Source organism: Muntiacus reevesi, chromosome 5 (assembly GCF_963930625.1).
Source record: "Muntiacus reevesi chromosome 5, mMunRee1.1, whole genome shotgun sequence".
In the NCBI taxonomy this organism is placed as follows: domain Eukaryota; kingdom Metazoa; phylum Chordata; class Mammalia; order Artiodactyla; family Cervidae; genus Muntiacus; species Muntiacus reevesi.
Window position 1 is genome coordinate 115,960,545 of NC_089253.1, and position 16,451 is coordinate 115,976,995.

The window sequence follows — 16,451 nt, forward strand, 5'->3', positions numbered from 1 at the left end:
CTTCTCCCTTTGACTTCAATCTTTCCCAGCATCAGAGTCTTTTCAGTGAGTTGGCTTTTCACATCAGGTGGCCAAAGTACTGGAGCTTCAGCATCAGTCCTTCCAATGAATATTCAGGGTTGATTTCCTTTAAAATTGACTGGTTTGAGCTCCTTGCAGTCCAAGGGACTCTCAAGAGTCTTCTCCAAACATACATGTGTAATATATGTGCACATGCAGAGTCACTTCAGTTATATTTGACTCTTTGCGACCTTTTGGACTGTAGCCCACCAGGCTCCTCTGCCCATGGGATTCTCCAGGCAAGGATACTGGAGTGGGTTGCCATGCCCTCCTCCAGAGGATCTTCCCAAACCAAGGATCAAACCTGTGCCTCTTTATGTCTCCTGCTTTGGCAGATGGATTCTTTACCACTAGTGCCTCCTGGGAAGCCCGAGTAATATATATAACACATACATACGTTGAGAGATTTAGTATAAGGATATAAGGAATTGGCTGATGGCAAGTCCCCAAATCTGCAGGGTGTGTTGGCAATCTGGAGACCCAAGAGAGCCAAAAGTATTCCATTCTGGGTCCAAAAGGCAGGAAAAAGCTGATGTTTCAGTTTGAAGGCCATGAGGCAGAAGAATTCCCTTTTACTTTGAGGAGAGTCAGCCTTTTTGTTTCTTCAGGCCTTCAACTGATTGAGGGCCCTCTACATCCCACAGGGCAATCTGCTTTACTTGTCTACCAGTTTAAGGGTTAATCTCTCCCCAAACCCCCTCAAAGAAACACCGAGGATAACATTTGATCAAATAGCTGGTTAATAAATTGTTATTCAGATCCATTTGATTTCCAAAGCCCTGGCTTTTAATGTTATTTCACAACGTCTCCCTCCCACTCTAGATTTCACAAAGTTGCTTTAACCCTGAGTCTTTTCACCCCTCACCTGGAATGCCTGTCACAATCCCTGCCCCTCTTTACTAGATAAACACTCCTAATTAGTGCCGGTGTTTGAATGTCAGTCACCAACTCAGAATCCTTTTCCGAAGAGCACACGCAACACAACCATTTGCTTCCTTAGAATAACTTCCCAGCCTTCGAATTATACTCGAAGTTTTTTGGTTCTCTATGCATGTAACCTTTGAACTAACTCCCACCACACTAGCAAGTCTTACCGGACTCCGGGTTCATCCTCTTCTTGGCATCTTTGAGGATACCAAGCCATGGTGGTAGAACCCAGCAAGCCCTTGAGCCTCCCTTCTCTCAGCCACCTCCTTTGGACCACGCTTTCTCATCGTTTACTTTTGACTGCCATCACTGTTACTGTCATTTTAGTTCTCTAACCTCTCTACCCCTCCCCCCGAAAGAAGGCACTATCTCTGCAGGGGTTTCACTTGGTCGAGTTCAGTCTTGTGAACCCACAGCCCACAGATTGGTTATTTAAAAGTATTTCCATGATCTATTATATGTACTTTTAATAAATACTGTTTATAAAATTTGTTGGTTATCATACTGAAAAGAATAAAAACATTAATTTTTGCCTGATTGCCGCTATTCTGCTGCATCCTAGGACACTTTATACAGTTTTCATGGATATCATTATGCTAGTTCTCCATCATTTGTTCATGAACAGTCTTAGAGCATTTGTGTTTTATTTTTTTAGTTTTGCATCAGCTTTATTCAAATATAATTTGCATATCTTTCAACTTATCCACTTTTAAAGGGTAGGAGTTAATAGTTTTAGTACATTCATAGATTTGAGCAAGAGTCACCAGGATTCATTAATTTTAGTACATTTCCATCACTGTCTCAAAAAATCTTGCACCCATTCCCTCTAAACCCTCCCACAGTAGGCAGCTGTTCTCTAAAGTGGCTGTACTAGCTTATAATCCCACCGGAAGTATATGAGGTTCTAATTTCTCCATGTCCTTACCAACACTTGCTAGTCTGAGCATTTGTTTTTAGCAAGTTAATTGTCCTTTAATATACAGAACATGGTCATTCCTAAAAAGTAGTAGTTTCTCTCTCAGATATTTATGCTGTTTTTCATTGTTATTCAAGATAAAAATATTAGAAAACATTTTTAATGGAAAAAATCAGATTTTTATTGATATTCTAGAGATATAGTCAAGCCTGACAAGTTTTTAAAAACTGAAAATTTTAAGATAGATTTTGGAAGATGAGCTTCTTTGAGAGAGGACAGTTGTTAACAGATAGTTGTCACATATTTTCACTTAAGGGATATTTCACTCTTCCAAAAGTTAATTGACCAAGCACAATACCCCTAAAGGGTATTTTTTATCAAAGCCACAACTAAAAATATTGATACATCCTTCTCCCATACTAGAAAAAAATCAAGTATGTATTTTTTGATTGACAAATGACATCTACCACAAGTATATTACTTTAGTCAAGGCAAGAGAATTCCTCTTCCTGTTACAGTCTGTACTAGGGTTTCCAGAACTTGGAATTACATTCAGTTCAGTTCAGTTCAGTCACTCAGTTGTGTCCGACTCTTTGCGATCCCATGAACCACAGCACGCCAGGCCTCCCTGTTCATCACCAACTCCCGGAGTCCACCCAAACCCATGTCCATTGAGTTGGTGATGCCATCCAACCATCTCATTCTCTGTCATTCCCTTCTCCTCCTGCCCTCAATCTTTCCCAGCATCAGGGTCCTTTCAAATGAGTCAGCTTTTCCCATCAGGTGGCCAAAGTATTGGAGTTTCAGCTTCAACATCAGTCCTTCCAATGAACACTCAGGACTGATCTTTAGGATGGACTGGCTGGATCTCCCTGCAGTCCAAGGGACTCTCAAGAGTCTTCTCCAACACCACAGTTCAAAAGCATCAATTCTTCAGCGCTCAGCCTTCTTTATAGTCCAACTCTCACATCCATATATGACCACTGGAAAAACCATAGCCTTGACTAGACGGACCTTGTTGGCAAAGTAATGTCTCTGCTTTTTAATATGCTGTCTAGGTCATATTACATTACTCCTCCTAATTTAAATGAACTTGGTGGTCTTTGGTATGTCTGGGAGAATAAAAACAGAGGGTATTAAAGTAGGAATCATAAGACTCTGAAAAGTCTGATGTGCACTTTTGTACTATTTCACAAGCAAATTCCAGTGGCAAGGGAGTGATTTTGGTCTCTAAAACAATTCTGAGGCTGGGTCCTTTGTAAATGGTTTCTTGGGTATATTTGTTTCTACTGAAGCCTTAGTGAAGAAGGAACGTCACTTATTTACCCTTTCTTGTGGGTTTCTATTTTTAATATTTGTTTATTTAGTTGAGCCAAGTCTTAGTTACGGCACACAGGATCTTCAGTCTTCATTGCAGGATCTTCAGGTGCAACATGTGGGCTCTGGTTCCCTGACCAGGGATTGAACCCCGGTCCCCTGCCCTGGGAGCACAGAGTCTTAGCCACTGGACCATCAGGGAAGTCCCTCCTGTGTTCTTAATAGTGTTTTGTTTTTGTGTTTTTCTTTTTAACCCAGTTTTGTTTGGAAATAATTGTTTCTTTTTCTTTGCCTTTCTTGGAAGCTGAGCTATCATTATGTTTTAGAATGCAATTGAATCTATCAAGGAATGAAGCTAGCTGATAATTCTTTGTCCTAAACTATTATATGAGGGGTTTCAGTATACTATGTAAGCAGAATTTATGGTAGTATTCTAGAAGTTTAAATCATTGAAATTTTTAACAGACTTAGATTGTTATTTTCTGAGATTTTTTTTAATAGCATTGCTTTAACAACATGGTTATAATAAATGTTTTGCAATCCAAATCCTTATTTTTTAAAATACAATATTTTAATACCCCATTTAAAAATATTGGTATATTTATTGAATTATATTGGATTATTAGCATTATAAATAAATACCAAAAAGTTACTAGCCCTCCTTCATTTATAAAACTGATTTTGTACTTATATTGTACATTGTACTTTAAATTTTATTTTATTTTAGCTGGCTAGTTAAGAGTTCAACCTTTTTAAAAAAAATCAGGCGTACTGGGGTAATTTATTTATTTATTTATTTATTTATTTTGTGTGTGTGTGTAATAAAGTTTTATTAAAGTATAAAGGAGATAGAGAAAGCTTCTGACATAAGGCATCAGAAGGGGGCGAAAGAGTACCCGTAGTGGGGTAATTTACATGCAGTAAAATTCATCCTTTTAGGTATAAAATTATAAGAATTTTGCAAAATACAGTCATTTAATCATCCCCACAATAAAGGCCTAACATTTCCACTACTCTAGAAAGCTCACTTATGCCTCTTTGTAGTCAATCCTTTCCCTGAAAATAGAATTTTATATTAAATTAATGAAACAATACTTAAAAATAACATACCTGATACACTGGTTTGAGGGCCATTATTATTCTAACTGGATAATAACTTTAGTGGGAAAGAAGATGTAATTGGAATAAACCAAATTTTGAATATATGACTCTAAAGTGATTGGCTAGAAATGTTCCAAACAAAACATAAAGCAAAAGATTGATTTTATTTTTTATTCATTTCCCTGATGTATGTTTACTTTTTCCACCCTATGTCCATCTCCCCAAATGTCTCAATATGCTGAAATCCTTAAGACATTTTCTCTTGCTAGCTTGTGTTTTAGTCTATTTGGTGAATATTAGAAGTGGAATATTATTTCTGCTCTCCTGAAATAAATTATTGGCAAGGACCATGTCATCTTCATTTGTTTATTCCCATCTCTTCCATAGAAAAGAAGTTGAAATATTTGATAAATGGTGAATGAAATTTTCCTTTAACTTGGATGATTTTAAGCTGGTAGAAAGTGATCTGAGAATGACTTGGATTTTCTCAAGTAAATATTGAAAGTATTGTTAATACTAGGTTAAATATAAAACTCAGCTAAAAACATAGGTGATAGAGTTGGATCTAAATTTGAATACTGCCTTTATCATTTAATTGTGGAACTTCAGGCAAATTCATTTCTCATAATATCAGTTTTTCTGTCTACAAAAATCATAATAAAAAATGAAACAAAATACATATCTCATTAGAACTCTATGAGGAATAACTTGAGAAAAAAACCCTTGGCACAGTGTCTTGCTCATAGCCCAAGTCTTTAAAAAAGTTTTTTATGTAAATCAACTATGAACTATACCTCATAGTTGATTTACAAAATTGTGTCAGTTTCAGGTGTACAATGAGGGATTCAGCTCTCTCTCTCTCTCTCTCTCTATATATATATATATATATGTATATGTATGTATAGATATATATATGAAAAACTGAAAGACAGTCATGTCTGACTACTTGCAAACACGTGGACTGTAGCCCGCCAGGCTCCTCTGTCCATGGAGTTCCCCAGGTAAGAACACTGGGGTGGGTAGCTATTCCCTTCTTCAGGGTATCTTTCTGACTCAGGGATCAAACCTGGGTCTCCTGCATTGCAGGTGGATTCTTTACCATCTGAGCCATCAGGGAAGCCTATATATACATATATATATACTTTTCAGATTCGTTTTCAAATTCTTTTGCATATAGGTCCTCTGCTCTACAGTAGGTCTTCGTTGATTATCTGTTTTATGTGTAGTAGTATCTGTCTGTCCCAGACTCCTCTAACTTATCCCTCACGCACCTGTCCCTCTGTAACCATGTTTGTTTTCTATGTGAGTCTATTTCTGTTTTTAAATAAGTTCATTTGTATCATACGTTAAATTCCACATGTAAGTGATATCATATGGTGTTTGTCTCTGGCTCACTTCACTTAGTATGATTATCTCTAGGTTCATCCGTGTTGCTGCAAATGGCACTATTTCATTATTTTTATAGCTGAGTCATATTCCATTGTGTATATGTGCATGCAGTGTTAGTCACTCAGTCATGTCTGACTCTGTGATCCCATGGACAGTAGCCCGTCAGGCTCCTCTGTCCGTGGAATGTTCCAGGCAAGAATACTGGAGTGGGTAGTCATTCTCTTCTTCAGGGAATCTTCCCAACTCAGGGGTTGAACCCAGGTCTCCCGCATTGCAGGCAGATTCTTTACCATCTGAGCCACCAGGGAAGCCCCTATGTGCATATGTGTGTGTGTATACATATATGTATGTATATATATATCATGTCTTCTTTATCCGTTCATCTGTTGATGGACATTTAGGTTGCTCCCATGTCTTGGCTATGGACATGGCTGCTATAAACCTTGGGGTTGCATGTATCTTTTCAAATTAGAGTTTTTGTCTTTTCTGGATATATGCCCAGGAGTGGGATTGCTGGATCATATAGTAACTCTATTTTCAGTTTTTAAATTAATCTCCATTCTGTTTCCCATAGTGACTGCACCAATTTACATTCCCACCAACAGTGTAGGAGGGTCCCTTTCCCCCACACCCTCTCCAGGACTTACTGTTTGTAGACTTTTTGATGATGGCCATTCTGACTGGAGTGAGGTGATACCACACAGTTTTGACTTGCATTTCTCTAATAATTAGCAATGCTGGGCCCACATGTAGAGGAGAGAATTGTCTTTAAGAACGACGATGCAGGTGGCGGGAGCTGGCCTATGGGCTCGAGGGAATAATTACTCGCCTAATTTGTCTTTTGCAAGCTTCAGGAGTTGGTGATGGACAGGGAAGCCTGGCGTCCTGTGGTCCATGGGGTCACAGAGAGTCAGACAGGACTGAGCAACTAAACTGAACTGACTGAATTTGTCTTTTGGTTAATTACAGGCCTTCATTTTTTTTTTTTTTTCCCTTAGAGCGAGGAAAGCCAAAGGGAAAACATGCTCAGCTGCAAGTTGCATAATGTCTTTAAGATAAGAAAAAAGCAGTTGTTTCCCAAATGACTTGTTGCGTAGCTTATGAAAGGATCCTTTGCTCTTAATTTTGCAATAGAGTACTATATTTCATGTGACTGTTTCTTATAGTATACCTATGGCTCCAAACAGTTATTAAATAAAGAAAATTCTGGAAGGACTAAATAATGCTTTTTGAGGTGAACCAAGGGCATGTGAACGGCTCGTCAGGTTACTATTTATTGGTTCCCCATTAAACTTCCTGGGAGGCTAGAAGGAAGTTGGCAGGTTAGTTCGTTAGCTCTTTTATCCTGAACAATTTAACTCTTAGCCTGCACTGCCTCCTCGGTGCAAAATACACTCTTTGAACTTCACTTTCCCTCCTTCAGAGGCAGTTTAGCAAGTGTCTGGTTACTAGAGCACATTCATTTGGAGTTCATGTTCCACCTCAAATGGTTCTTCAAAGTATGCCTTCTACCTTATTTTCTTAGTGAAAATTTGGTGAATACAATTTTCTCTATTGCATCACATTCCCAATAATGTCTTAGAACCTTTAGACTGAATCTTCTGGCCTTCCCATCAATCTGACTCTAAAGACAATCTAGATAGAAAATTTTCTGATGGCCTTCTTCCTGCAACAGGTAATATTCAGGTTATTATATCTCTCAAACAATCTTCCATTTATTTATTTAAGCATTTATTTCCTGTAGCTGGGGCTCATATTAATAATTAAGATTGCATTTAGTTAGAAGCTAACTAAATGCTAGTTTAGTTTAGCTAACTAAACTTTAGTTTAGTTAGCTAACAAAGTTTGAACAGCTAACTTAATTAATAATTAAGATTGCATTTAGTTAGAAGCTAACTAAATGCTAGTTTAGTTTAGCTAACTAAACTTTAGTTAGCTAACAAAGTTTGAACAGCTAACTTAATTAATAATTAAGATTGCATTTAGTTAGAAGCTAACTAAATGCTAGTTTAGTTTAGCTAACTAAACTTTAGTTAGAAGCTAACAAAGTTTGAACAGCTAACTAGGATTTTCAGTTATCTGTCACATATTATCCCCTAACCGCTGATGAGAATTTACTGTACCACCTGGATTGTCCTTGATTTGGAAAAATTTAACCCTTTATCTTTTCATTTGATATATTTTCCATTAATGACCATTCTTAATGAAAAATCAAGTGTAATTTTTATAATGCATTGAGTGATTGCCGGTATTTTTAAAAAATTATTTGTTAATTTTATTTTTGGTTGCACTGGGTCTTCTGTGCTCTGCCAGGGCTTTCTCTAGTTGTGGCGAGCGGGGGCTGCTCTCTGTCGTGGTGCACAGGCTTCTCACTGCGGTGACCTCTCTTGTTGCGGAGCACAGACTCTAGGCGCGCAGGCTTCAGTAGTTGCAGCTCATGGGCTCGGTAGCTGAGGCGTGCGGGCGCTAGGGCGCTCAGGCTTCAGTAGTTGCGGCGAATGGGCTTAGTTGCTCCGTGGCACGTGGAGTCTTCCTGGACCAGGGATCGAACAGTGTGCCCTATGTTGGCAGGCAGATTCTTTACCGCTGAGCCACCAATTTCTTCCAGTCACTGGAAGATCCAGTGATTGCCTTTCTTTAACCTATAGTTCACTAGTTGTCGACAAAGCATTAGGAAAAAATATAGTTTTTATTTATTTTATTTTATCTTTGTGCTCAGTCGTGTCTGACTCTTTGCTACTCCATGGACTGTATCTCGCCAGGCTCCTCTGTCCATGGAATTTTCCAGGCAAGCATATTGGATTGGTTTGCCATTTCTTACTCCAGGGGGATCTTCTTGACCCCGGGATCAAACCGGTGTCTCCTGCATTGGCAGGCGGATTCTTTACCACTGTGCCACCTGGGAAGGCCCTAAAGTGTAGTTAATTTACAATGTTGTGTTAGTTTCTGGTGCAAAGCAAAATGATTCAGTTAAATACACACACACATATATTCATATATATACATGTATACATATTTTCTCTTTCATATTCTTTCCCCTTATAGTTTATTGTAAGATATTGAATATAGTTCCCTGTGTTTGTACAGTAGGACCTCGTTGTTTATTCTCACATAGTACTTTACATCTGCCCATCCCAAACTCCTAATTTATACCCCCCTTTCCCAATTGGTAACCATAAATTTATTTTTTATGTCTGTGAGTCAATTTCTGTTTTATACATGTTCGTTTGTATCATATTTTAGATTTCCTGTTGTTATTGTCATTCAGTCGCTCAGTCATGTCTGACTTTCTGCTACCGCATGGACTGCTGCCCGCCAGGATTCCCTTACCTTCACTGTCTCTCAGAGTTTGCTCAAACTCACGTCCATTGAGTCAGTGATGCCATCCAGTCATTCCATCCTCTGTCTCCCCCTTCTCCATCTGCCCTCAATCTTTCCCAGTATCAGGGTCTTTTCTAATGAGTCAGATCTTCACATCAGATGGCCAAAAACTGGAGCTTCAACTTCAGCATCAGTTCTTCCAGTGAATATTCAGGATTAATTTCCTTTAGGAGTGACTGGTTTGATCTCCTTGCTGTCCAAGGGACTCTCAAAAGTCTCCAGCACAAAAGTGAGTGACTTTCATTTTTCTTTGAGATTAGAATGAAAACTGACCTTATCCAGTCCTGTGGTCACTGCTGAGTTTTCCAAATTTGCTGCCATATTGAGTGGAGCACTTTATCAGCATCATCTTGTAGGATTTGAAATAGCTCAGCTGGAATTCCATCACCTTGACTAGCTTTGTTCATAGTGATGTTTCCTAAGGCCCACTTGGCTTCACATTCTAGGATGTCTGATTCCCGGTGAGTGATCACACCATTGTGGTTATCCAGGTCATTGGACCTTTTTTGTATAGGTCTTCTGTGTATTCTTGCCACCTCTTTTTCATCTCTTCTGCTTCTGTTAGGTCCTTACTGTTTCTGTCCTTTATTGTGCCCATCTTTGCATGAAATGTTCCCTTGGTATCTCTAATTTTCTTGAAAAGATTTCTAGTCTGTCCCCATTCTACTGTTTTCCACTATTTCTTTGCATTGTTCACTGAGGAAGGCTTTCTTATCCCTCCTTGCTATTCTTTTAGTTCAGCTCAGTCACTTAGTTGTGTCCAACTCTTTGTGACCCCATGGAATGCAGCATGTCAGGTTTCCCTGTCCATCACCAACTCCTGGAGCTTGTTCAAACTCATGTCCATTTAGTCAGTAATGCCATCTAGCCATCTCATCCTCTGTCGTCCCCTTCTCATCCCACCTTCAATCTTTCCCAGCATCAGGGTCTTTTCTAGTGAGTCAGTTTTTCATATCAAGTGGCCAAAGTATTGGAGTTTCAGCTTCAACATCAGTCCTTCCAATGAATATTCAGGACTGATTTCCTTTAGGATAGACTGGTTGGATCTCCTTGCAGTCCAAGGGACTCTCAAGAATCTTCTTCAACACCACAGTTCAAAAGCATCAATTCTTTGGCGCTCAGCTTTCTTTATAGTCCAACTCTCACATCCATACATGACTACTGGAAAAACCATAGCTTTGACTAAATGGACCTTTGTTGGCAAAGTAATGTCTCTGCTTTTTAACATGGGGCTTCCCTGGTGGCTCAGAGGTTAAAGCGTCTGCCTGCAATGAGGGAGACCTGGGTTCAGTCCCTACGTGGGAAAGATCCCCTGGAGAAGGAAATGGCAACCCACTCCAGTATTCTTGCCTGGAGAATCCCATGGACAGAGGAGCTTGGTGGGCTACAGTCCACGGGGTCGCAAAGAGTCAGACGTGACTGAGCGACTTCACTTTCACTTTCAGGTTGGTCATAACTTTTCTTCCAAGGAGCAAGCGTCTTTTAATTTCATGACTGCAGTCACCATTTGCAGTGACTTTGGAGCCCCCCAAAATAAACTCAGTCACTGTTTCCACTGTTCGCCCATCTATTTGCCATGAAGTGAAGGGACTGGATGCCATGATCTTAGTTTTCTGAATGTTGAGTTTTAAGCCAACCTTTTTTTTTTCTTTTGCTATTTTTTGGAACTCTGCATTCAGATGGGTATATCTTTCCCTTTTCTCCCTTGCCTTTTGCTTCTCTTTTTTTCCTCAACTATTTGTAAAGCCTCCTCAGACAACTGCTTTGTCTTCTTAAATTTCTTTTTCTTTGAGATGGTTTTGGTCACTACCTCCTGTAGTTCTTCAAGCCCTGTGCCTCTATAATGGCTCACTGCAAAACAAGTGCTGAATGATATTCTTACTTTTTATCTTCTTCTTCTTTTTTAAAAAAAATGAAAATGCCCTTTGGATTTCTTTAGGTTAGTGAAAAACAAGTACTAATGTAAGTCTTTAATAAAAGGAAAATTGTGTAAAGCAAACTTTCAAAAAGTGGGGGATACCAGTATGTGGAAATTAAACAACACATTTTTGAATATCCAATTGGCCAAAGAAGAAATCTAAAAAGGAAATTGGGAATACCTTAAGATAGAGACTTCCCTGAGGGGTCCAGTGGTTAAGACACCATGCTCCCAATCCAGGGGGCATAGGTTTGATCCCTGGTTGGGGAGCTAACGTGCTGCAGTCCATGGGGTTTCAGAGTTGGGTATGGCTGCGTGACTGAACTGAGCTGAACCGAAGTGGGGAAGTAAGATCCCACATGCTTCACAGCATGGCCAAAAAAGAGAGAAAGAAATACCCTAGGATAGAAATGAAAATAATATACCAAATCTTATGAGATGCAGCAAAATCAGTACTGAGAGAAATTCATAACAACAAAGACTTACATTAACGAAGCAGAAAGTCCTCAAATAAATAAATGACCTAGCTTTACACTTCAAGGAGCTAGAAAGATAGCAGACTAAGCCCAAAGTTAACATAAAGAAGGGATTGACAAATATTTTAGCAGAAATAAACAAAATAGAAAATAGGGGAAAAGAGAAAAATCATGAAACTGAGGATTAAATTTTTTTGAAGATAAAACTGATGAATCCTTAGACCAAAGGAAAAAAGAAAAGAAAGTGAAATTTGCTCAGTCGTGTCCGACTCTTTGCAACCACACGGACTATACAATCCATGAAATTCTTCAGGCCAGAATACTGGAGTGGGTAGCTGTTCCCTTCTCCAGGGGATCTTCCAAATCCAGGGATCGAACCAGATCTCCCACATTGCAGGCAGATTCTTTATCATCTGAGGCACGGACAGATATACCAAAACTACATCATGAAGAAATAGAAAGTCTGAACAAACTTATGAATGTTATGGAGACTGAATCAATAATCAAAACTCTCCTAACAAGTTTGATTTCGCTGCTGAATTCTACCAAACATCGAAAGAAATGAATACCAATCATTTTCAAACTCTCCCCAAAATTGAAGGCTAGGGGACAGTTCCAAACTCATTTTATGAGGTGACAATTACCCTGATGCCAAAGCCAGATGAAGACACCACAAGAAAAACAAAACTAAATGAAAATTTCCTCATAAATATAGATGCAAAAAATCCTCAATAAAATACTAGCAAATCAGATCCAGCAGCACAAAAATATATCAACGCATATACAGTGAACTGAACTTTGACAAGAATGCCAAGAATAGACAGTAGCAAAGGGATAGTCCCTTCAATAAATGATGCTGGGGAAACTGGATATCCACACATGAAAGAATAAAACTGGACCTGTCTCTTACCCCATACACATAAATCAGCTCCAAGTTCAGTTCAGTTCAGTCACTCAGTCGTGTCCGACTCTTTGCGACCCCATGAACAGCAGCACGCCAGGCCTCTCTGTCCATCACCAACTCCCAGAGTTTACCCAAACTCATTCCATCGAGTCGGTGATGCCATCCAACCATCTCATCCTCTGTCGTCCCCTTCTCCTGCCCTCAATCTTTCCCAGCATCAGGGTCCTTTCAAATGAGTCAGCTCTTTGCATCAGGTGGCCAAAGTATTGGAGTTTCAGCTTCAACATCAGTCCTTCCAATGAACACCCAGGACTGATCTTTAGGATGGACTGGTTGGATCTCCTTGCAGTTCAAGAGACTCTGAAGAGTCTTCTCCAACTCCACAGTTCAAAAGCATCAATTCTTCAGCACTCAGCTTTCTTTACAGTCCAACTCTCACATCCATACATGACCACTGGAAAAAACATAGCCTTGACTAGATGGACCTTTGTTGGCAAAGTAATGTCTCTGCTTTTTAATATGCTGTCTAGGTTGGTCACAACTTTCCTTCCAAGGAGTAAACGTCTTTTAATTTCATGGCTGCAATCACCATCTGCAGTGATTTTGGAGCCCAGAAAAATAAAGTCAGCCACTGTTTCCCCATCTATTTGCCATGAAGTGATGGGACCAGATGCCATGATCTTAGTTTTCTGAATGTTGAGCTTTAAGCCAACTTTTTCACTCTCCTTTTTCACTTTCATCAAGAGGCTCTTTAGTTCTTCCTCACTTTCTGCCATAAGGGTGGTGTCATCTGCATATCTGAGCTTATTGATATTTCTCCCAGCAATCTTGATTCCAGCTTGGGCTTCATCCAGCTCAGCGTTTCTCATGATGTACTCTGCATATAAGTTAAATAAGCAGGGTGACAATATACAGCCTTGATGTACTTCTTTCCCAATTTGGAACCAGTCTGTTGTTCCATGTCCAGTTCTAACTGTTGCTTCCTGACCTACATACAGATTTCTCAAGAGGCAGGTCAGGTGGTCTGATAGTCCCATCTCTTTCAGGATTTTCCAGTTTGTTGTGATCCACACAGTCAAAGGCTTTGGCATAGTCAATAAAGCAGAAATAGATGTTTTTTTGGAATTCTCTTACTTTTTTGATGATCCAATGGATGTTGGCAATTTGATCTCTGGTGCCTATGCCTTTTCTAAAACCAGTTTGAACATCTGAAAGTTCATGGTTCATGTATTGCTGAAGCCTGGCTTGGAGAATTTTGAGCATTACTTTGCTAGCGTGTGAGGTGAGTGCAATTGTGCAGTGGTTTGAGCATTCTTTGGCATTCCCTTTCTTTAGGGTTGGAGTGAAAACTGACATTTTTCAGTCCCGTGGGCACTGCTGAGTTTTCCAAATTTGCTGCCATATTGAGTGTAGCATTTCCACAGCATCATCTTTTAGGATTTGAAATAGCTCAACGGCTGTGTGGCGATGGAGTGGTGAGTGGCCGAGAGGAGCTATCCCACATCAATTCCAAAGGAAATAAATATGTAAACCTAAGACCCTAAACTGTAAAACACCTAGAAGAAAACAGAGGGGGTAAGCTTCATGACATCAGTCTTGGCATTGATTTCATGGCTATGACACCAGAAGCACAGGTAGCAAAAACATACATATATACAACTACGTCAAACTAAAAAGCTTCTTCACAGCAAAGGAAACAATCAAGAGAGTAAAAAGGCAACCTGCAGCATGGGGAAAAATATCTGCATACATCTGATAAGAGGTTAGTCTATAAAATATGTGTGATAGTTAATTGTGTCCACTTGACTGGGCTAAGAGATGCCTAGATATCTGGTATAACGTCATTTTCTGGGTGTGTCTGTGAGAGTGTTTCTGGGAGAAATTAGTATTAGAATCCGTAGAGTTAGTAAAGAAAATTCACCCTTACCAGTCTGGGCAGGGATCATTCAATCCATGGAGGGCCTGATTAGATAAAAATATTGAAGTGTGACTTCTCTCTCTTCTTGAGCTGAGGCATTCATTTTCTCCTGCCCTTCAACTTCAGAGCTCCTGGTTCTCAGACCTTTGGACTCAGAGTGAATTATGCACTAACTTTACTGGTTCTCCAACTTGCAGATGGCAGATTATGAGACTTCTTGGCTTCCATAAACGTGTGAGTCAATTCATATAATAGATCTCCTCTTATATACTTATCTTTATGTCCATTGGTGCTGTTTCCTTGGAGAATCCTAATACAACATATAAAGAATTCCTAAAACTCAATGTTAAAAAAACTAATAACCTGATTAAAAAGTAGGCTAAGGATTTGAATAAACGTTCTTCTAAAGACATAAAAATAGCCAACAGATATGAAAAAATGCTCAATATCACTAACCATTAAGGAAATACAAATTGAAACTACAATAAGCTATCCCCTCATGCCTTTCTGAATGGTTATTATTATTTTTTTAAAGACAAATGTTGGTGAGAATGTGGGATAATTGGAACTTTTGCATACTGTTGGTGGGAATGCCAAATGGTACAACTGCTGTGGAAAACAGCACAGAAGTTCCTCAAAAAATTCACAATAGAACTCCATATGATCCAGCAATCCCACCTCTGGGTCTCTTAAAAAATCAAAATCAGGATTTCAAAGAGATATTAGCACTCCTACGTTCACTGGAGAACTATTCACAGTAACCAAGATGTGGAAACAACCTAACTTTGCTCATAGACAGATGAATGGATAAAGAAAATATGACCCATATACATATGTAATGGAATACTGTTCAACCTTGAGAGAAACTTTCTGCAATCTGTAACAGCATGGATGAAACTTAAAACACCATGCTGAGTGAAATGTCAGTCACAGAAAGACAAATACTGCATGACCTTCATTAATATGAGGTATCTAAAATAGTCATACTTACAGAATCAAAGAGTAGAGTGACGGTTGTCAGGAGTTGGGGAAAGGGAAAATGAGGAGTTATGTATCAACAGGCATGAAGTTTGTTAAACAAGATGAATAGATTCTGGAGACCCACTGTCTAATAAAAAGAACTGACTCACTGGGAAAGACCCCGATGCTGGGAAAGATTGAAGGTGGGAGGAGAAGGGGACGACAGAGGATGAGATGGTTGGATGGCATCACCGACTCAATGGACGTGATTTTGAGTAAACTCTGGGAGTTGGTGATGGACAGGGAAGCCTGGCATGCTGCGGTCCATGGGGTCGCAAAGAGTCAGACACGACTGAGCGACCGAACAGACTGACGGTACAGTGTTGTACCTATAGTCACTAATAATGTACGCTTAGACTTTTGCTAAGAGCACAGGCTTCATGTTGTGTTCTGGCCGCAATAAAAGTTGTAAATGAGCTTTGGCTGTGCCAGATCTCTGCTGCTGCCTGAGGGCTTTCTCCAGTTGTGGTGAGAGGAGGCTCCTCTCCAGTTACAGTCTGAAGGTGCTCGCCGTGGTGGCGTCTCTTGCTGTGGCTCTCGGGCTCTAGAGCGCAGGCTCAACAGTTGTGGCAAATGGGCCGAGCTGCTCTGAGGCACATGGGATCCTCCTGACCCAGGGGTTGAACCCACATCTCTTGCACTGGCAGACAAATTACCACTGAGCCACCAGGGAAGCCCTAAACGACTTTTTAAAAGTAATTTTCAGTTGTTGGAATCTCGTATTTTCTCCATCCAAAAGTTCTGAAGCTCTCTGCTATATAAGAATAGCACTTAAATCAATAGAAAAAGTAGTTAACTTGGATGTGAGGAGAAAATCTATAGCCATAGGAGCTTATAGCTAATAACTGTGACTCATTGCTGTCCACAATTCCATCAAATTCAAAAGCATGTATTAAAACTTCAGTAAAACTAGCTAAAGGCTCTCCTGCTGTCATCTACTTATGAGCAGAACCAATAATAGTCTTTGTTGAACTGACTGAAGCTTCTCAGTGTTAAATTCATTTTGTGAATAGAGTAGAAATAAAATATTCTTAAACACTTTAGAAACTGACAAACAGAAAAGCTGTTCAAGTCCAATGCTTCTTTTTAGATCTTTGCTTTCTAAAAATCAACTGACCAGCTAA